Raw genomic sequence first — 14884 nt, 5'->3', positions numbered from 1 at the left:
GCTTTCACTGCTCGAGGATCTGGGTTCAATCCCCGGTTGGGTAACTAAGATCCCACAAGCCACAGAGCACAGCCAAAAAAAAAAAAAAAGAAGAAGAAATCACACATACAGACCACACATCCTTTCAGTTTTCAACAATTTAAAGGTCAAATTGAACTAATTTTGACTAATTTTTAACTAAATTTAACTGATTTTCAAGTAATTTATTCTAAGATAATTTTTTCTCTAATGCAAACATTAAAATCACAGTCAATAAATTCAGTTTGTGAATTCAATTTGAGGATAAATTAACTTTTCCCTAGAAATTATTGTTATTTATGGAGCTACTTACTCCTGACTTTGAAGACATTGAATTAATGCTGGTAGTTACATGCCATTTTAGTATCAATGTAAAATGCATTGACTCATACTGATGAAAATTTTATTTTGTATTCTGGGTATGAGAGGTGGTAACCTGTATCATGCTAACTTAAGTTGTCTGGTATTAGAAAGCAAAAATGGGAATTATAATTCGAGGCATTTTTGTAAGCATACTTTTTGCCCTATCATCTTCAAAGAACGATTCCTCTTATTTTTCTCTCTTTACAGAATTCATTTTATTAAAAGCATCTTCACTTTGAGAAATGTATTGGTGAATATCCTCTTTAGTCACGTTAATGAAACTTGGTTCTAGAAATCCAGGAGGAAGAACAAATGTAATGACTTCTGTAAATGAGGAGATCGTGTGGACAGATATGGAATCGTTTCAGAGAAGAAGGGCCAGTGAGTCTCGGAAAGCACTGGGTAGTTTCTAATGGGAAGAAGGAAATGGAGGAGAGAGAGAGAGACAGAGAGAGACAGACAGAGAGAGAGAGAAGGGGCAGAGAAAAGGCAAACTGGACGAAGAGAACACAGCACAAAGCAGAGGTTTCCACCTCAAACTGCAGTCAGTTTCTTCCATCATTATTTGGTTGGGAAATACTCACATGCCTGAATTTCCCCATACATTACCTTAAATTATGTTCCAAATTTAAATTATGCTAAATATTGGTGACAGCTGTGTACACCTGTGCTTCCCTGTTGGATGTTCCTGCTCGGATGTACTTTATGAGCATTTACAGCTTTAATGAGGCTGTTTATTTGTAATTGATCCCTATAGGAACCCACTGCTGCATTGCATGCAATCTGAGTTATTTTCAGTCATCTCTGAAGATGTCATTTGAAATAAAATTTGTGAAGTTGCTTACGATCTGGGAGACAGATAGAAGACATTTTAGAAGGACAATCGATGACCACCACACTCTCACCCTGCCTTCAAGATTTCACACTTACTGTTTCCCACACGAGTGATCTTTCTTTTAATTGGCCATCACCTATGCATGTTCCAGAACAAAAGCGGGAGTGTGGGCTCAAGTCAAGAACATCTACGTTATTGCCTTCTCTCCTCAACTTCCTTGACGTTTGGTCTCGGTCAAGTCAATTTCTCTGTGCTCACTTTAGTTCACTATTAAACAGGGAAAAGTTAGACCTTCTAACATCACCTTCTAAGTGACTATTCTGAGGGTGCAAAGAGATAAGAGAGGCTAAAGAAGCTTTGTATTTTAAAAATGGACACACATATTCTGAACTCCAAGCATACTTTGGGTCTTCAAAGGTGTTCAGTGTAAAACATTAATAAACAGAAAGCTCAGTTAAAGAGAGTTAGGAGACCAGAAGGGAAGTTTTCATGCCCTGTGATAATGGCAGAGCCCAGCAAGAAGAAGAAAATCCCCTCTTCTTTTTTAAAAAAATTAATTAATTATTTTTTGGCTGCATTGGGTCTTCATTGCTACGCACGGGCTTTCTCTAGAGCAGGGCTACTCTTCGTTGCGGCGCGCGGGCTTCTCATTGCAGTGGCTTCTCTTGTTGTGGAGTGTGGACTCTAGGCACGTGGGCTTCAGCAGTTGTGGCATGTGGGCTCAGTAGTTGTGGCACATGGGCTCAGTAGTTGTGGCTCGCGGGCCTGGAGCGCAGGCTCAGTAGTTGTGGCACACGGGCTTAGTTGCTCTGCGGCATGTGGGCTCTTCCAGGACCAGGGTTTGAACCTGTGTCCTCTGCGTTGGCAGGTGGATTCCTAACCACTGCGCCACCAGGAAAGTCCCCCCTCTTCCTTTTTTGACAAAGACTCAGCCACCGAACGGCCATGGACTCTTCGTTTACTGTAACCCTCCGAACTTACTTTTTCTCTGTATAAAAGCATCCTCCTTCCCTTGCCATGGGGGGCCTTGCATGTGGCTCGCCGTGGTTGTAAACTCTGAATTGTAATTCTCCGCTGATCCCAATCAATGCATCTTTGCTGGAGAAAAAGCTGGCTGTCTATTTGTTTCAGGTCAAGGTATTTCCTTTCTTCTTCTTTTTTTTTTTTAACATCTTTATTTGAGTATAACTGTTTTACAATAGTGTGTTAGTTTCTCCTTTACAACAAAGTGAATCAGTTATACATATACATAAAAATATGGAACGCTTCACGAATTTGCGTGTCATCCTTGCGCAGGGGCCATGCTAATCTTCTCTGTATCGTTCCAATTTTAGTATATGTGCTGCCGAAGCGAGCACTTCCTTTCTTCTTTTGAGGGCACAGTACCTCCTGCTCCATAAGGTGAAAGCTATGGGCTCTGATTTGTCTCGTCTTTGTCTTTCTCTTTGGGTTCACTCTGATCAGCACAAGTCCTTCTTTGAGGCCCGTGATCAGATTTTCATCCGTGTTAGCTCACGGATGAATGTTAACAAACGCTAACAACTTTTGTTGTCCTCTCAAACCGCTGTTTTGATTCTTATTTTTATTTCCTCGGCGCTCCCTTTTTAGGTAATAATACTTCGCAACCTCATCGTTGTGGCCTTACATTATTGAATTTGTGTTCTAATTTTATTGTCTTTTTATTTCTTCTGATCATTCCATCATGTTTTCTTCCAAAATAAGCGCCCTATTCTATTACTTTCTTTTTGTGTACTACACGGCTTGCTTTCTTCTTCCATTAATCTTTATCATAAATTCTTCCCTCCTTTCTTTCTTATGAGCGATTGCCTTTATTACCCGTACCGCAATGCGGTGCTATGCTACTTGTCGCTTGCTCGTGGTCAAGGGAGCCGCCCCTTCCAATTACTCGGTCTCGAAAGCAATTTTCCTTTACATCAAGTAACTCCCCACTGACGTAACTGGAACTGTCTGTCTTCCTCCAGAGCTCCAGGTGGAGGCATGTTTTATCCTGTGTGTGCAGTCTGCATATGTGGGAGAATTTCCGTTGGGTCTTCTATTCTTTCTTCTAAGATTCTGGCAAATATCCTCTACCAGCATTTAAGACACCTATTTTTATGAGGAGATTAACTCTGGGCGTCTACTCATTACAACATTTCTGCAGAGGCACTGAGAAGTGTCAAAATTTGATACTTTGTGCTTCTGCTGAAACCCTGCCTGTTATGTAAAAGCTCCTACACTTTCTCTCTGTTTTTCTCTGTCTCTCTCTCTCTCCTGTTTCTTTTGCTTTTGCCCGGAGTGCCTACCTGTTTTCTTCACCCACTTTTTGCCAAATTCGAGTGTGGAATTCTCACAATACTGTCACTCAGTCACTCATCTGCTTTCTTGGTATTAATTCTGAGAGTGGTGTGTGTGTGTGTGTGTGTGTGTGTGTGTGTGTGTGTGTGTGTGTGTGTGAATGACTGGGTATTTGGGGCATAGTATGGAGGCTGGGTTAGGGTACCAAAATCTTTATTTTTTTTCTGAAATGAGGTGGTGTCCTTTTCTTCTTGGTTACCACTCTGAATTCTCCTCTTTTATGATTTGTTGTTTGAACTTCCTTTCATCAAGCATTGGGAGCAATAATTCTGATTTGAATTCTCTCCATGGTCTTTCTTACCCTCCACGGTATTTCTTAAGTCTTTTGTACATAAACTCAGTGATGCCAAGAATGGCATCTCTATTCCTTTTATAAGCTCTCTAGTAGAATTCTGTGGCTTCACCGGACCCCGCGTGGAGCTACTGAGCTACAGAAACAAGGAGGCTCAGCTTCGTGCACGCACCTTCTTCCTTTCATCTTTTCAGTCCTGGCACCGGGGTAATATATTTCACAAAGGCAGAAGCGCTGAGATTGACGGGAGTTTAGTAAGGAATATTCTTTGGCATCCTGAGATATAAACTAGGTGAGAACGGAAGGCAATGATAAGGAAATGCGAATCTCTTCCCCTTTAAAATCGGGAGAGATTAATTATTAAGACCTCATCTGAGACAGAAAGACACACTAAGCTTTTCAGTAAATCAAGCACCTTCTTTCATTTATTAATCTGACTAAAACAGAGATAAAATCCTCTAGGTAAATATGTAAAAAAGATGCAGGCAGTTTAGAAAGAATGATCTTTGGGCATCTGGAATCTGCTTCTACTTCACATTTTATTTGCAGTATCACTTAAGGTCAAGTGAACCAAACTCTCTGAAATTTAAAGTAAACAGTAAAAGAAAATTGTCACTATTCCAGCATCGAATGGTGTCCAGCCACAGCGCTCACGTTTACTTACCTTCCGATTAGACACCCTCAGACACGATTAGACACCTTCACTGTATTCTTTGCAATCTGCATCTTCTTTGGATTCACTAAGAAATGTTGATTCTGTAAGAGAAAAACATAATTTCGTCTAAACAAAAGTTCCTTGCAGGTGTTAAAAAAAAAAAAAAAAAAGTGTCAGGTTGACAAGTGCTATAAAATAAATTCCTTCTCTTTCCCTGCAAAGCAATAGATCGATGTAGTGGGGGGGGTTGAATAATGGACCCAGAGCAAATGTGTTCAACGTTGTTCTCTGAAAAATGACTACATAGTGGAGAATAACCACAATTCTCGCTCCAAAACTATGGTTGAGGAGGGCGAGCCTGTTACCCGGAGGGCAATTAAGCAGCAAGAATGATTCTCAAGTGACTTTCTTTGTACTTAGATGAATCCTTTAGTTCTTTTCACCAAATCTATTTATTGATAAAATCTCCGTAACATCGTTCCATTTTGTGAAATGTTTCAACTGTAGTTTTTGTTGTTGTTGTTTGCGGTACGCGGGCCTCTCACTGTTGTGGCCTCTCCCTTAGCGGAGCACAGGCTCCGGACGCGCAGGCGCAGCGGCCATGGCTCACGGGCCCAGCCGCTCCGCGGCACGTGGGATCCTCCCGGACCGGGGCACGAACCCGTGTCCCCTGCATCTGCAGGCGGACTCTCAACCGCTGCGCCACCAGGGAAGCCCCCCACCGTAGTTTTTTAATATGCTATAATGCATACATAGAGGGGCAATTCATGTCTCTGGGTGACAGCCAAACATGATTGAAAAAAACAGTTTGAAAATGGAAGAAATGTATTTTAATAATAGTTTTAAGTATCCAAAGTACTGAGGAAAAAAGACTTGGGGAGGTTTTGTCGTCGTTGTTATCTAGCCTTCGCCCCACTGTCAACCAATCCCTTACACACAGACACTGAAACCTTATTAAACGTTCTTTTTGTCTAAAAGTGTGATAAAATATATTTTGCCTATTTATATAATTTAGCGTGAAACTATTTTCCTTCACAATAAAAATAATACATTTCATTATACTTTTGAGAAAAAAGAGGTTTTAGGAGAGCAATTTTATGGAATATTTAAAGAAAGGGCCTATTAGAAAAGAATAACTCAATAGTTCCTGGGAGTTTTTTTCTTGTGTTAAGGATAGAGACTACTTAAAAGGATATTCAGAACTGTATTATTGTTCTGGAAATTTTTATTTCTTATTCCATATGTGTATATATATATATATATATATATATATATATATATATATATATATCTGAGTCCATCCTGTCTAATTTTTTAAAACTTAGTCCTCACTTGCTCTTTAATTGTTAACAATATACAAAATGCTCATTACGTGCGAGGCACTGTTCTAAGTAGTTTACAATTGATAGCTCACTTAATCCTTTATCAGATGAGATAGGTATTATTACTGCTGCTCAAATCCACAGGTCCTGCATCCATAAATTCATTCAGCCAGGGATTGAAATATTTGGAAGAAAGTTCCAGAAATTTGCAAAAAGCAAAACTTGAATTGGTTGCATGCCGGCCACTAGTCACATACCATTTACATTGTATTAGGTGTTATAAGTAATCTAGAGGTGATTCAAAGTATACAGGAAGATATGCATAAGTTATATGCAAATACTTTGCCGTTTTACATAAGAGACTTGAGCATCCACGGATTTTGGTATCTGCCAAGATCCTCGAACCAGTCCCCCTGGGCTGCCGAGAGAAGACTGTGTATTCATGTGAATCAACTCTTCTTCCACAGCGGAAGGCCGATGCAGGATGCTTGTCAGTGGCCTTAAGGGAAATGTCGCAGGTGTGTTACTCCCCTGTTCCCTCAGGAAACGGGCTGCTAGAATCGGGATTCATAGGAAACTATACTGATGTCTCCTTCCATTCTCCACTTTCGACTCAGCCTAAGGAAGGAGGGATGTATCTATTTATGTATGTATGTATGTATCTATCTATCTATCTACCTATAATGGTAATCAGAAAACTTTATTTTTAAAGTCTTTGCCTTGGTTGTGTTTAGTAAATACTGCTCAGATTTTGTTATCAAGAGCACCTTTGACTTGTTCACTTGGGCATTCTCTTATTATTATGACATTATCATATCTATTATATTATATAATCTATCATTATTCCTAGTGGACAGTTTTCATCATGTAATATTTTCTGGGGTCTTACATTACCATCATAAATACACTATGTGAGTAGAGTCAAAATATAAAATTAATTCTTATGTCATAAAAGTGGGAAAGGTTTGGGAATTGAAGGCAGTACAAATGAGAAAATGATATATGGTTCTCCAAAATTATATTTCTTATATATATTCTGTATTTATATCATACATAATATATATTCTAGAACATAATATATATTCTCTATATAATATAATATTAGAATATATAGAGAATCTTTATTAGACTATATAGAAAATATACATATTCTATGAGGCCATCCTGCCTAACCTTTTAAAACTTTATCCTCACCACTCTTTAACTGTTAACCACATACAAAATGTCTATTATGTTCCAGGCACTGATCTAAGTAATGCGTAACTGGTAACACTTTCATCCTATGACTTATCAGCTGAGATGGGTGTTTTCACGGGACGAAGACAGACAGTCCCAGAGAAGTCAAGTTTCTTGCTTGTATGGCATGGAAACCTCCAGAAAGCACAACCTGAGACACAGACTCGCATGCGCACAGTTTAGGAGGCAAACTTAGGAAGCAAGAGTAAGGAATGAGGAGAACGGAACAAGGAGGGGGAAGCCAGCATAAAGGGGCATCGCTGAGCTGTGGGCCGCCGTGGGCTCCTCCGGGACCTCACGAGGAGCAGCGTCTGCCTGAGGGACCAAGTGCAGGGTCTATCCGGTAGCTCTCTTCCCCCGTTCCTCGAGATTTGGCCTTAAGAGCATGCACTCCCCGCACTCGTGCGGGGTTTGCCTGGAGGTCGGCTGGCTTTGCCCCGTGTCCCATCCCGCTGCGGCGAAGTACCTGTGCTCGCGTATGGTGCACACTTCACTTCGGCCACCACGAGTGTGAAGGAAGTGGCGGCTGCTCACAACTGTTCCCCATGGCGTGGCTGGAACCAGAGGATGTGCGTTGGTACAAAGGGAATAGCCACATGGTCCATCCTTGCTTCACTTGGACGCACTCACAACATGCATAAGTCAGTCTTTCACACTCGATGCGGGAGGCTTAGCGGAACAAGCTCTTGCCCTTGTTACTTAGCGAGTTCCAAGGTCAAACCCAATATTCCTTATTTCCTTCTTCTATCACCATTCATTCTATATTTTCCTCACGTTTGGGCAACACGTCACCTGGGCTGACGTTTGCCTGATTGATTGACCTATACCTCAAAACAAGGCTTTTATGGCATTTATAATCTTGCTCTTCCTGGGCTAAGTTTGAATGCAATTGACCAATCACTGTGATAACGTGGTGTGGGAGCATCAAAACATAGCTTAGTGGACCCCAGAATTCGAGACATGGGGACTTCCCTGGTGGTCCAGTGGTTAAGAATCCTCCTTCCGATGCCGGGGACGCAGGTTCGATCCCGGTCGGGAAACTAACATCCCACATGCCGCAGGGCAACTAAGCCCACGCGCCAAGACTAGAGAGAAGTCCCACGTGCAGCAACAAAGAGTCCATGTGCTGCAACAAAAGATCCTGCCTGCCGCAACTAAGACCCCACGCAGCCAAAAAAAAAAAGACCATAGATCTAAATTTAAAAAAAAAGAAAAAAAGAATTGGAGCCACATTCTTCTCTGTCCCTTTCACTGTCAGCATTCGGAGCTCTTTATGGTAATAAGGGTTGATTACCTGCCTCCTAGTATAATAATTCTCTTTTTATTCTTTCTGCGAGCAATGTGAAAATATTTATTAACTATTTTAAATGTTTTATTAAATTTAAAAAATATATTTGTTCTCTTAAACTGAAATAAGTTCTCTTTGGGGGCTTGAAGGCATGTCAAATAGTCAACATTGAAACTGCAAACACTGGTATATGCTAAATGTACAAACATCCTGTCACTGAATTTAGGCCCCATATAGATGAAAAATTAATTTAGATAATTTCTAAGTGCCCATATATATTTTTTCATATGATTAGCTATTTAACTTGTTTTTTTCGGCCAACTGGGAAATTTGGATTTGGAAGTGTAAGTAATTATGCTGCCAAAGTTATTGATTTCTCTTTTTTTATTAAACTGTATACTTTTTGAGGAAGAAATTAGGTTAGATAGACACTACTATGTTTTATTTAAGACTTTCACATCCATGCTTAAATATTCAAGAGTTTTCATCATTAAATATTCCTAGTATGAAATGATGTCTGGACCCATAAAATGAACTTTTTTGGATGATACAGTTTTCAGTAGTAAATCTAAACCACACATAATAAATTAAGGCATCCTTCTGAGAAATACGTTTTTAAAGTAATAATCCTGTCAAAAGCACACAGTTCCTTTGACCTGAGGCTATGCTTCTATCGTAGCAACTTTTGAACTGGTGACCTTGTTTTCAGGATAAAAATGTTTAAAGGAAAGCACATAGACCTTCTTTTTAAAAAATAAATACTTTCAGCATAGAGAATAACATGAAATAATGTATCCTCCGCCAAATTTTGCAAAATAGTAGCTTCAGATTTCGTGTGTATAAATTCATAAGCTCAATAAAGCATTCTTTTGAGATTTTTAGGTTTTAACTGAATACTATCATATTATATATATTTTTTGAACAACTTGTTTTGTTTTCTTTATGTGTTTTTAGAATAAGTCATGTTGACATATGCCAGTGCATGTCATTCATTTAAACCTCAGGGTAGTATCACTATGGATTACTTTTCTCTGTCCTTCAATTTCATGTAACTGGAACCACACCATGTGCTAGTCTATGTCTATCTTCTTCCACTGTACGGTCTGTGAGATTCATCAGTTGTAGATTTTATTGATAGTAGCTGTAGCTGCCAGGGTTTTTATGGATATGTGGCTGTAGTGCTTACTGATAGGACAGCTAAGGAGTCAGGCAATGACTTGAGGTGTGTCTTGGCTCCAGATCTTGGGGGTCCCATCTGTGCAGTCCTCTTGTGTCCTGTACCTTGCCCCTCGCTCCGCAGTGGCTTTGCCTCCTGGTTCTCTGACCTCTGTCTTCCCTGCCCAGTGAGAACACAGGCTTCTCGGGTTCTAAACTCCTGCAGGAAGAACGTGGAAATGGCTTCAAGGAAAAGAGAGGGCTTATGTGGATTTTACCTCCGCTGCTTCTCTTTTCTCAAGAACAGTACTCTTAGGACTTCCCTGGTGATGCGGTGGTTAAGAATCTGCCTGCCAGTGCAGGGGACACGGGTTCGAGCCCTGGTCCGGGAAGGTCCCACAGGCCACAGAGCAACTAAGCCTGTGCACCACAACTACTGAGCCTGCATGCCACAACTACTGGAGCCCATGTACCTAGAGCCCATGCTCTGCAACAAGAGAAGCCACAGCAATGAGAAGCCCGCGAGCAGCAATGAAGACCCAACACAGCCAAAAATAAATAAATAAATAAATTTTAAAACATACTATTAAAAAAAAGAATAGTACTCTTAGACATTTCTTTTATTTTTTCAATACCTTCAGACAATTTTCTCCTATATTGTCCCATCTTACTAATTGTTTTTGACAAACAAGATATTCTGGTACCAGCTATTCTATTTGCCTGAATTACAGAAAATTCTTTCTATATAGATGTTTGAAAATGTACTATGAGTAAATTTATCTTTTCCTCTCAGATTTTTTTGTCTTTTTAAGAACATTTAATCTAATTATGCTGTCACAAATACAGTTTACCATTTTTCTTGTACAACTTTTTTAGCCTTGCTTTTTGATTTTCAAATCTACGATTGACCTGGAATTGATTTTTGTACATTTTCTGTTTGGATATATATTTTTTTCTCACATAGACTGACAGTTTTTTGAGCAAACTATTTCTTAAATAATGTACAGAAATATTTATTTATACATTCTGCTTAAATATGCATAGGGAGTATTATATATTTAATAGGGTTAGTCTTTTAAAATATTCATTTAGGTTACATTTGATGAGATGCTCATTATACAACAGCCACTGTGCAGACCACAGCAGAGAATACAGTTGCATTTGGGGGATGGATGGTGCTAATTCAGAATGCTCACATTCTAAAGCAGTGCCGTGTGGCTGAGATTCACCTCTTCAAAGACATTCTTAATTAATCAAAAAGTCACTTTGGCTGTAGTCACATAATGCCTCTGTATTAGTCAGAATTCTCCAGAGAAACAGAACCAATGGGTGGATATATCTCCACCCCTAGCCCCGCCTCCATCTCCATCTATCCATCTAGAAAGAGAGAAATGTATTACAAGGAATTGGCTCATGTGACTATGGAGATGGGGAATTCCCAAGGTCTGCAAGGTAAGTTAGCAAAAGCTGGAGACCCACGATAGCCAGTGGTTTAGTTCCAATCCAAGTCCACAGGCCTGAGACCTATCGGAGCAGATGGTGTAGTTCCCACTGGAAGGCTGGCAGGCTCACGACCTAATAAGAGATGCTGTCTTAGTTTGAGTCTGAATGTAGAAAAAATGCCAATGTCTCAGTCTGAAGACAGTCAGGCAGGAAAGAATTCTCTTACTCAGGCGAGGGTCAGCCTTTTGTTCCATCAGATGAGGTCCACCCACATTAGGAATAGAAATCTGCTTTACTCAGCCTATCAATTTAAATGTTAATCACCTTAAAAAATACCTTCACAGAAACATCCAGAATACTGTTCGACCCGATAACTGGGTACCCTGTGGCCCAGTCAAGTTGAAAAAACAAAGTTACACAAAAGAAACCATCTTAACCTTTTAGTAGAAGTGTACCTTAACCACCAGTCTCAGTAATTTGTTTTCTGCCCATTTTTATTTGTCATAATAAGCAGCAAAGAGTCATTACATAAATGCCATTCATTCATTTGAAAACATATTTTGAGCCCCATTGAGGCCTAAGCTTTGCAACAGACACTGGAAAGTTACAAAATACATTGTGACATTAAAGAAGTACTTAAGGGATATGAGTAAACACGACTAGGCCAGGAAGAATCTTGCAAGCAGAAGAAAAGGCTCACAAGCATCTCTCAGGCAAAGAATCTGATCAAGAAACAGAAAGCAAGTCAATGTGGGAAATCATAGTATAGATCAAAGTCAAGATTTGAGTGTACAATCTCAGGAAAATGACATGCAATCAACAGCTCCTCAGCAGAAGAATAACCTATCCACTTTTTATTTTTGAAAAGATCATTCTGTCCTCTATGCGGAAAACAAACAAGATAGAGACAGAGGCAAAATCGGAGGAATTAAGTACCGTTATAAGAGATCTAGACTAGACAGCAGAGATAGAGAGAATGAAATACACGTACAAATAGAGGAAGAATGGATAGCACTTAGCAACTGATTGGATGCAGGGTAGGAGAAAGAAAGGTGTCAATAATGGTTCTTGGGCTTTTGATCTAAAGAATTGCTCAAGGAATTCTACCTGAATTACCATTTTGTTGAGATGTGGAGTCCTTCCGGATAAACAGGTGAGGAAGAAAGAGATCATGAATGTGATAGGATGGGGGAAACCCCTGCTCACTGTGAGATGCACATATAAGCTCCTTGGAGTAGATGTAAATAGATGAGTCTAGTCCTCAATAGAGGGGTGTTGGCAGTGTACATGTATATGGAGTGAGTCATATTCTATGTTATGGGAATAAATGAGGTTACCTAGGAAGGAAGCGTAGAGCGATGAAAAGGGGAGATGGTGATCTGAACCTGAGAAGTATCACCATGTAATTTCAGATCACATAGAATAAACCCTATAGGAGCTGAGAAAAAGCAATCAGGTCCTAGGAAAACCACCTGAATGTGGAACAAAAATGGTAAAATGAAGAGAGTGTTTGAAGCAGGATGGAAAAACAACGGTGGTCGTAATGACCACACAATGTTAGCCAAAATGTTTTATTTACTGTGTTCCACACCTGCTTTTATGAACTTCATAGGCATTATCTTATTTAATCCTCACAGTATCCTGTGAGATTAGGTTCACTATTCCCACTGCTTTACATATGGTGTGACTGAGCTTCAAGATGTGAATCATCTTAGCCGAAGTCACACAGGAAGCCTGGCTTTGCAATTCTCATAACTATGTACTTAGCGGTGCTACCTCTCAAATGTGAGGAATGGTTACAATATGGAGGAAATTTTCATTTGTTACTGACAAAAACAGTAACTGAAGAAAATGGGAGTTAACTATAGAGTATGTGGTAAAAGTATGTTTCGTTTTGCAAGAAAGCGTCACACTTGCAAAGCAGTTGCAGCATTCACGCTAGCAAGCTTTGCGCTCTTGTGGCTCCGCGCACAAGCCGGGATCTGCTGTCGTCAGGGTTCTGAATTTTTGCCCCTTTAATAGGTGTGTGTGTAGTGGTTTCTTATTGTTGTTTTAATTTGCATTTTCCTGAAGACATGCAATGTGGAGTATCTTTTCAAATGCTTATTTTCCATTTGGTGAGGTGTCTCTTAAGGTCTTTGGCCTAATTTTTTTTTTTTTGACATCTTTATTGGAGTATAGTTGCTTTACGATGCTGTGTTAGTTTCTGCTGTATAACAAAGTAAATCAGCTATACTTATGCATATACCCCATATCCCCTCCCTCTTGCGTCTCCCTCCCACCCTCCCTATCCCACCCCTCTAGGTGGTCACAAAGCACCAAGCTGATCTCCCTGTGCTATGCGGCTGCTTCCCACTAGCTGTCTATTTTACATTTGCTAGTGTATATATGTCCATGTCACTCTCTCACTTCGTCCCAGCTGACCCTTCCCCCTCCCCGTGTCCTCAAGTCCATTCTCTACGTCTGCATCTTTATTCTTGTCCTGCCCTTAGGTTCATCAGAACCACTTTTTTTTAGATTCCATATATATGTGTTAGCATATGGTATTTGTTTTTCTCTTTCTGACTTACTTCACTCAGTATGACAGACTCTAGGTCCATCCACCTTGCTGCAAATAACTCAATTTATTATTTTTTTTGGCTGAGTAATATTCCATTGTATGTATGTGTCATGTCGGCCAGAGTTAAGAACCTCTGCTCTGTGTTATGCAACACTGTGGTTTCAGCTGTGTACGTTTTCAGACACTCAAGAACATAAAAATCTAGAATCAAGAATAGAAAGTTTTGGGCTTCCCTGGTGGTGCAGCGGTTGAGAGTCCGCCTGAGGGGACGTGGGTCTGTGCCCTGGCCCGGGAAGATCCCACGTGCCGCGGAGCAGCTGGGCCCGTGAGCCATGGCCACTGAACCTGCGCGTCCGGAGCCTGTGCTCCACGACAGGAGAGGACACAACAGTGAGAGGCCCGCATACTGAAAAAAAAAAAAAAAAAAAAAAAAGAATAGAAAGTTTGGAAATAAGCTCAGAATATATTAACGTATTCTTCTCAGACAGGAATCTGTCCTATTACATTTCTGATGGGTAATGATCCAGGGTTGGTAAAGTTTCAGTGCCATTACATTTCTGACAACTCCAAACTTTTTTCTTAGTCTAAGCCAAAATATATTTTCTTTTCACTCAGAATTTCCTCTGTATTTCTGTTTTTGAAGAAGCTTTAGGACTGGACAATTTTACTGAGTGTTATTCTTATAGCTTCATAATTTCCCTGTGAATACTAGTGGATTTGTCCACTGAACATCAGTATTAAATATTTCTAGTGGATACACACTTTGAATTATGTTGTTGTCTTTTTATAACAAATCTGCCTGTCCCTTTTTGCATTTAAACAGGTCTGAGTGTTCTGGTCTTCAAACTCTTGAGGACAGAAAGCTTCCTTTTACCAGGCTTCTGGTTCCAAAGGCTTATAGCTGGTTGTAAGTTGCAGTTTCATTCAACTGAATTGGAAAATCAAAAGCCTATGTTTACGTCACAACTCTGCCATTAATAACTGAACATGGATCCCAGTGAGTACCCATTATATGCTCACTACACTGGTATCAGCAGAGTATACAGAAGTATAACAATAGAAATAATAATGACAACTTACATTTATATAGTATATTACATAGAACTACAGTTCCTTGCTTTGAAAGAGCTCTAAATGAGTTATAGAAATACGAATACAAGAAAAAATTGTGAATGACCCAGGGCAACATGTATAATAATTTCTATGGTAAACTATGGGTTCTGTTGGAGTTGAAAGCATAAGGAAATTAGTAATGGTAAGTATTTATGAGAGCTTTCAGAAAAGAGGAGAACTTGAAAATGACTTGAACTTTGTCTTGAAATGTTTAGCTAGAGAATATGAAGGATAAGTAATGTGTTCTAT

At 39.8% G+C, this 14884-nt stretch overlaps 1 long non-coding RNA gene and 1 other non-coding gene across 3 annotated transcripts in view; one reads left to right on the top strand and one right to left on the bottom strand.

The window, feature by feature from the left end:
* LOC136794338 (uncharacterized) overlaps positions 1 to 14884 on the top strand; it is a 134240-nt gene that overhangs the window by 95400 nt on the left and 23956 nt on the right. For both annotated transcript variants that reach the window (XR_010840948.1, XR_010840949.1), the window contains exon 3: positions 14346 to 14519. This is a non-coding gene — a long non-coding RNA (uncharacterized lncRNA). The remainder of the gene's footprint in view (positions 1 to 14345; positions 14520 to 14884) is intronic.
* Positions 2468 to 2574, bottom strand: LOC131759056 (U6 spliceosomal RNA). The gene has a single exon (XR_009336385.1). It is a non-coding gene; the product is annotated as a U6 spliceosomal RNA (small nuclear RNA).

Source organism: Kogia breviceps, chromosome 6 (assembly GCF_026419965.1).
Source record: "Kogia breviceps isolate mKogBre1 chromosome 6, mKogBre1 haplotype 1, whole genome shotgun sequence".
Classification (NCBI taxonomy): Eukaryota; Metazoa; Chordata; class Mammalia; order Artiodactyla; family Physeteridae; genus Kogia; species Kogia breviceps.
The sequence above is the reverse complement of the archived record's forward strand: the minus strand, read 5'-3'. Positions and strand labels throughout refer to the sequence as shown.